This window comes from Urocitellus parryii, chromosome X (assembly GCF_045843805.1).
Source record: "Urocitellus parryii isolate mUroPar1 chromosome X, mUroPar1.hap1, whole genome shotgun sequence".
NCBI lineage: Eukaryota > Metazoa > Chordata > Mammalia > Rodentia > Sciuridae > Urocitellus > Urocitellus parryii.
In genome coordinates, this window is record NC_135547.1 from 78,005,195 (window position 1) to 78,013,209 (window position 8,015).

Consider the following 8,015-nt stretch of genomic DNA (forward strand, 5'->3'; position numbering starts at 1 on the left):
AAAATAAAGGCATTGTGTTGTGTCCATCTACAAAAAAGATTCTATCTATCTATCTATCTATCTATCTCTTTAAAAAAACAGATACATAGACCAATTCGTTAGAATAGAAGACCCAAAGACAAACCCACACAGTCATATGATCCTTGACAAAGGCACCAAAAATCTATGTTGGAGCAAAGGCAGCCATTTTCAACCCTTCCTCCCTCCCCCTATTCCTTATCCTCTTCTCTTCTGGTATTCCTTCTACTTATTATTTCTTTAATTGGTGCTTTCTAAATATACATGCAGGTGGAACTCACTGTGGTATATTTATACACATATATAGTATAATTTTGTCAAATCTAATCAGCCTTTTCTTCCCTTTCCTTTTTCCTCCTCCATCTCCCTCAATCTCCTTCATCTGTTCCACTGATCTTCCCTCTATCTTTGGCTCCCCCTCCCCTTTCCCCCTTGCTTTGCTCTAGCTTCCACATATGAAAGAAAAGAGTTGACCCTTCATGTTCTGGGTCTGGCTTATTTCACTCAACATTAAGTTCTCCAGTTCCATCTATTTACTGGGAAATTAAAAGGCAACTTTTTAACAAATTGTGCTAGGAAAGCTGGATATCCATATGTACAATGAAATTAGATTAGATCCCTATCTCTTACCTTACACAAAAGTCAACTTAAGTTGTATCAAAGACTTAGAAATTGGGCCAGAAACTTTGCTAGAAGAAACCAGGATTGATATCCCAACAAATAGGCACAGGCAACAACTTTCTCAATAGAAGAAAAAATAAGCTCAGGAAATAAAACCAGCAATTAATAAATGTGATGGAACTAAATTAAAAAGCTTCTGTAGAGCAAAGGAAATAATTTCAAGCACAAATAGATAGCCTACATAACAGGAGAAAATCTTTGCCACCCAGTCTACTAGTAGTGGATTCATATCTGGAATATATAAAAAACTCAATAAAGCCTAACACAAATAAAAACTCAATCAATATATGGGCAAATGAACAAAACAAACATTACTCAACAGCAGAAATATAAATGGCCACCAAATATATGAAAAAATATTCAGATTCTTACCAATCAGGGAAATGCAAATCAAAACTATGCTGAGATTTACTCTGGATAGAATAACATTCATCAAAAATACAGATATAATAAATGCTAGTGAGGATGTGGGGGGAAGTAATACTTTTGCCTTCAGTTCTGTGAAAATCTCATGCTAGTATCACTTACCCTGTGAGATTTCCACTAAGAAGTCTGCAATCAGGTGAATTGGATCACCATTATGTATTATTTATTTTCTTTTGCTACCAAGAGAATCTTATATTTATCTTTCACTTTTGATAGCTTAATTATGTCTTGGGGAAGACTAGGTTGAGGTAAACTTTTACTTTCCTATATACCTGGATATTTGTATCCTTCTCTAAGATATAAATTAATATTTTTTTGAATAAGCTTTCTAACATTTTGGTGTTTTCAAGTTCCTCTTGAACCCAATAACCCAAATATTTGTTCTTTTAATACTGACTCAAAGTTCCCATAAACTTTCTTCATTCCTCTTCATTTTTTTATCCTCCAACACTGTATTTTCAAATAGCCTGTCTTTGATCTATTCAATTATTTCTTCTATTTGATCCTATATATGCCTTCTATCATATTTTTATATTACTTAGTTTTGTTTTCAGCTGGAGGATTTCTGTTTATTTCTTTTTTATTTTCAGGTCTCTATAAAAAAATTCTATTAGATTACTCAGTCTTCTCTCTGCATTCTTCAAAAATCTTATTGTGTTTTCTACAGCTATTTTAAATTCTCCATCTTAGAATTTTCACATATTCATTACTATCTGGTCAATTTCTGGTTAAGTTTTTAACCATGAGGTAAGGACATGATTCCCTAAAAGTTCTTAATGCTTGTTGTGTAATGCCATCTGCACATTGAAGAAGTTGGATTTTTTTCCAGTCTTGGTAAGACAGTCTTGTACAAGCCTCTCTTTTCAGACAGCTGCTTACTTTCTCTGAGCCTGTAGTCACTTTCAGTATGTCAGCATTAGATGGTGCCCTAAATCTGGATGTACCACTAGTCTACTCTTAGTGTATTGTTGCTGTTTCAATAGTAGCAGGCATTCCAAGCCCAACTTTGTATCAAATTCACAGCTTGGTTGTTTATCATGAACTGAAAGAGTGTCTAAAAATGGCATCTTGTCTCTTTAAGGCTCTCATTCAGGGCCAGGGCAGGCCCAGCCTCTTTACCACAGTCCGCAGCTTGTGGTCAGGAACTACAGCATTCTGTATGTCTCTAGGCAGAATCACCATGAACAGTCCAGCCTCAAGATATTATGCCACATCTTGGCCACTAATGCTGTAATGTTGTGTCACACCTTGATTTCCACATCCCACCAAGATCAGCACAGAAGTGGGTAGAATGAAGGCCCACAATTCTGTGGGATGAAGTGAAATAATGGTCCAGTCACAGACCATTATATGGTCCAGTCATAGACCATCAGGGCCAGAATAAAAGTTTAAAAGACTAGAGCCCCATGTCTCCACCTGACACTGAGGAAGTTCCAGAGGCTCATTCCATGGGCACTGGCCTGAAGATAGAGACTGTTAGGATCTTCCAGTGTTAAGTTTCACCAGCCTGCCACTGAGTTCCAAGACGAAGACCTGTCCTTGATATTCTGTGTTACTACACAGAATGGAGTCTTGATCTACACTCTGCTGCTCCAGGTTGGAGTAGTGTTGCTAAAAGCATTCCCTTGGCCAACAAGGCTGACACTAAGATGGATCATATCTGAGTCTTATAGATGCAAGAACCTATGCAGTCTCATGGGTGCATTGAGGCCCATCATAGCCAGCACTGACACAGACTGAAACATAAATCTTCCCACTGGAATTCAGATTTCTGCCTGGTGCTGGGTAAATCTAGATGCTCTGTCAGTGAACACTGGCCTGGGTTGATCTATGCTGCTCAAAGTTGGGGGATGGATAGTGGGGCTAGTCCTGTGGAGATAGTTCTATGGCCAGCAAGGCTGATGCTAATCTGGGTCATATAGAAATCTCATGGCTAAAGAGACCTATGGAATCTCAGGGGAGGGGGAGAAATTTTGTACCAGCCCCACTCCAAGGCTGATTGGGATCATATGACTATGCCCAAGACTAGGTTTTACTGTGGTAGCCTTGGTACTCATTTACAAGTCTAAAGCCTGGGCTTAATTCTTTCTCCCTTCCCCAAGTAGGAGGCATATTTCTCCAAGCTGTTCAGAGTTTAGGGATGAGTAATGCAGGCAACTCTTCCTACCTTCTTTAATGTCTTTTCTTCTTATAAGACCAGGAACTATCGTCTCACATCTGGCCTTCTTAGTTCTTGTGAAGGTAGTTTGGTGCATAAATAGCTGTTCAAATTAATGTTTCTGTGAAGAGATGATAGATGAAGGATCTTGACTACTCTCTTGCTCTGCCTACTACAAGAAAAACTAAATAGGGCTGGGGATGTGGCTCAAGCGGTAGCACGCTCGCCTGGCATGCGTGCGGCCCGGGTTCGATCCTCAGCACCACATACAAACAAAGATGCTGTGTCTGCCAAAAACTAAAAAATAAATATTAAAAAATTCTCTCTCTCTCTCTCTCTCTCTCAAAAAAAAAAAAAGAAAAACTAAATAGATAGGAATAAATCTAAGCAATAATATAAAAGATTTATACACTGAAAATTATAAAACAATGCTGAAAAAGTTAAATAAGATCTTAATAAAGAGAAAGACATCCCATGTTTGTTGGAGGAAGACTTAACATTAGGAGATTAACACTACCCAAGTTGATATAAAAATTAAATGAAATAGCCATCAAAACTCCAACTGCTTTTGTTTTCATAAATGAAAAAAGCTAATCCTCAAATTTGCATGAAATTGAAAAAGGCCCTGAATAGCAATAACAATATTGAAAAATGAAATCAAAGTCAAAATACCTACACTTCTTGATTATAGAACTTATGACAAAGCTACAGTAATTACACTGATATAATGACATATATACAGAGCAAAAGAAAAAAATTGAAAGTCCACAAATAAAACCATGGCACTATATATATCTATATCAAATTAAGTTTTGATGAGTGTGCCAAGACCATTTAATATGGAAAGGACAGTCTCTTTTAAAAATTGTGCTAGGGCTGGGGATGTGGCTCAAGCAGTAACGTGCTTGCCTGGCATGTGCGGGGCGCTGGGTTCAATCCTCGGTACCACATAAAATAAAATAAAGATTTTGTGTCCACCGAAAACTGAAAAATAAATATTAAAAAAATTTCTCTCTCTCTCTCTCTCTCTCCTCTCTAAAAAAAAAAATTGTGCTGAAACTGGATTTCTATATGCAAAAGAATGACGTTGGACCTCTACTTTAAACAAAAATAAACCATGTACAAAAATAAACTCAACATGACCAATGACTTAAATATAAAAGCTAAAAATCTTAAGATTCTTAGAAAAAAATTAATCTTCATAAATTTGCATTTGACAGTGTATTCTTAGGTAATATACTAAGATCACACACAAACAATAAAAGAAAAAAAAGATAATCTGGACTTAATCAAAATGAAAATTTTTTCCTTGGAAGAATATAAAAAACATGAAAAAATATATAGAATCAGAGAAAATATCTTCAACTATGTATATAATAGGGATTTAATATCTAAGACATCTGAAAAACTCTTCCAATTCAACAGCAAAGACAAAAGATGTAAGTAGACATTTCTCTAAAGAAGATATACAAATGGACAATAAATGCATGAAAAATGCTCCACACTGTTATTCATTAGGGAAATAGTAATCTAAACCACTATGAGAAACCACTTCATATCTAGTGGAAAGAATATAATTTTTTAAAAAATGGAAAAAAAAGCAAGTATTGACTGTTAGGCATTTCTCATGAGAATATAAAATAGTGCAGTCACTGCAGAAAACACTTCACTGGTTCATCAAAAAAAAATGAACATAGAAGGGGACTGGGGTTGTGGGTCAATGGTGGAGTGCTTGCCTAGCATATGCGAGGCCCTGGGTTCAATCCTCAGCCCCACATAAAAATAAATAAAATAAAGGTATTGTGTTTAACTACAACTAAAAAATAATTTTTTAAAAAATGAACATAGAATTACCATTTGACTCAGCAATTTCTACTCCTAGGCATATACCAGAAAGAATTAAGGACTCAAAAGATAACAAATTACTAATGTTTATTGTAGCATTATTTACAAGAGCCAAAAAGTAAAAATAACCCAAATGTCCATCAACTAATAATGGATAAAAAACTGTGGTATATTCACAAAGTGGAATATCTAGCCACAAAAGTGAATGAAGATTTAATAGATGCTGTAACATGGATGTACATTTAAAACATTGTGCTCATTGAAATATTCCAGACACACATGCAAGAAAACATGTGACACTTGTTTTCCTATGTCTGGCTTGTTTCACTTAACAAAATGTCCTATAATTCCATCTATTTTGCTTTAAATGTCAGTATTTTATGTTCTTTGAAGTGTAAATACCCTATAGTTTCACTCAAATGAAATATTTAGAAGAGGCAAATTCATGGAGACAGGAAGTAGATTATTAGGGATTGAGGGAAAAAAGTGGAATGTAAAATATCATTTAATGGTTATAGAATTTGTTTGGTATGATGAAAAATATTGGAAATATATAGTGATGATGTTATCCAACCTTGTGAGCACAATGAATAATATGTACATAATTATATACTATACATACAAATATATGTATATATAATATACATATGTTATGTATTTTATACACACACACACACACACACACACACACATATATAAACAACATCAACCAAAAGGTTGGACTAAGAAATAATTAATCCAAAGATAGAGACATCATTAAGACAGGCTATAACCTGTATCAGAACAAGTCTAAACAAATTAAAGGAATTAAAGCCATATAGAAGTTATTCTGATCACAATGGAATTATACTGGCAATAAAAATTTAAATAATAAGAAAAACTCCAAACACTTGAACAGTAAACAACACAATTTTAAATCATTCATGAGTCAAATATTAAGTGTCAAAGGAATTTTTTTTAAAAATATAGAAATAAATGAAAATACATTATATAAAAATACATTGGATTCATGTAAAACATGACTTAAAGGCAAGTTTATACATAGGTTATATTAGGCAAGAGCAAAAGAACTAAAATCATAATCTAGGCTTCTACCTGAAAAACAGTAAAACAGGTTGGGCATGGTGTCCCACTCCTGTAATCTCAACAATGTGGGAGGTTGAGGCAGGAGAATCGAGAGTTCAAAGCCAGTCTCAGAAACTTCACAAGTCCCTAAGCAACTTACCAAGATCATGTCTCAAATAAAAATAAAAAGGGCTAGGGACGTGGCTCAGTGGTTAAGCACTCCTGAGTTCAATCCTGGGTACAAAAAAAAAAAACAACAAAACAAAACAATAGTAAAACAACAAGAGCAAAAGAAATTCAGTACAGAGGAAGAAAAGAAATAAAAAGCAGAAATCAATCAATAACTAATAGGAAAATCAATGAGTGTAAAAGCTGATACTTTCAAAAGATTCACAAGGTTGATAAACCTCTATTGAGACTGACAAACCTTCAAAAAATATATCCATTTACCCATACCAAAAATGAAATAATGTGTATCATCCAAGATTTTAGATACACTAATAAAATAATGAGGAAATACTATGGAAAATTCTACATACATAAATCTGACAACTTGAATGAAATGGACTGATTCTTCAACATAAATTATCAAAATTCATACAATAAGAATATTCTTGGGCTGGGGGTGTCACTCAGTGGTAGAACACTTGCCTAGCACATGTGAAGTACTGGGTTCAATCCTAAGAACCACATAAAAAAACAAAATAAAGTTTAAAGAAAGACTATTCTTATAACTATTAGAACAAAGCATTCTGGGTGTGATGGCACACACCTATAATCCCATCAACTCAGGAGGCTGAAGCAGGAGGATCACAAGTTCAAGGCTAGCCTTAGCAACTTAGTGAAATCTTATCTGAAAATAAATTTTTTTAAAAAAACCAACAACAAACAAACCCACATTTCAAATTCTTCCATGAAAAAAACTTTAGGCCCATATGGTTATATTGGGAAATCCTAACAAATGTTAAAATAAGAACACCAAATTTACACAATCTTTTCCCCCAAAAATAGAAGAAAGACCACTTCAAAACTAATTTATGAGGCCAATATTATGTTCATTCCTGAACCAGACAAAGACAGTTCATTCCTGAAATGGACTGGGAAATTTAAAGGACCAATCTTTCTTATGAACTCATACAAAAATTTCAAATAAAATATTAACAAATTAAATATAGAAATTAATAAAAATAATAATATACCTGACCAAGTGAAGTTTATTTCAGGAATGTAAGACTGATTTGATATTTAAAAAAATAGTTTCTATCATTCTTATCCTCACAAGAAAATGCTGATGAAACTGAAAATCAAACATTCATCTTAGATCCATGAGACAGTTGAAGTCACAGGGCAAACTGTCACTGAAAAACTGGAGAGACATGATTATAAGGAATCACAGTTCACCAAAACAGATGCAGTTGTTGTAGTCTGGTAAAAAAACAATTAAAGAGTAATTGACCAAGTGCTAGAGCCTGAGACTGGACAAGCTTGAGAGACTAAAAAAAAATAATGGTGGCTAATTGTTATATGGGGCCTCATATTTTTTGTGACTTTTACTTTCAGGAACCCTACCATGTTCTCAGGATAAAGACTTGAGAAAAATTCCCCTGTGCTTCTCTTGGTTGATGAGAAACTAACCATTCTGAAATTAGCCTAGAGGACTCTATTACACTTAACAAAGGCCTATCCTCAAGATAATTGATTAGGCTTTACCAGAGTCTAATCAATTTGGCAGAGCCTAATCAATTTGGCAAATGGCAACATTCACACCAGAACACCATATTTTTCTTGTCTCACCTAATATTTTTAATGGAAACAGTGATAG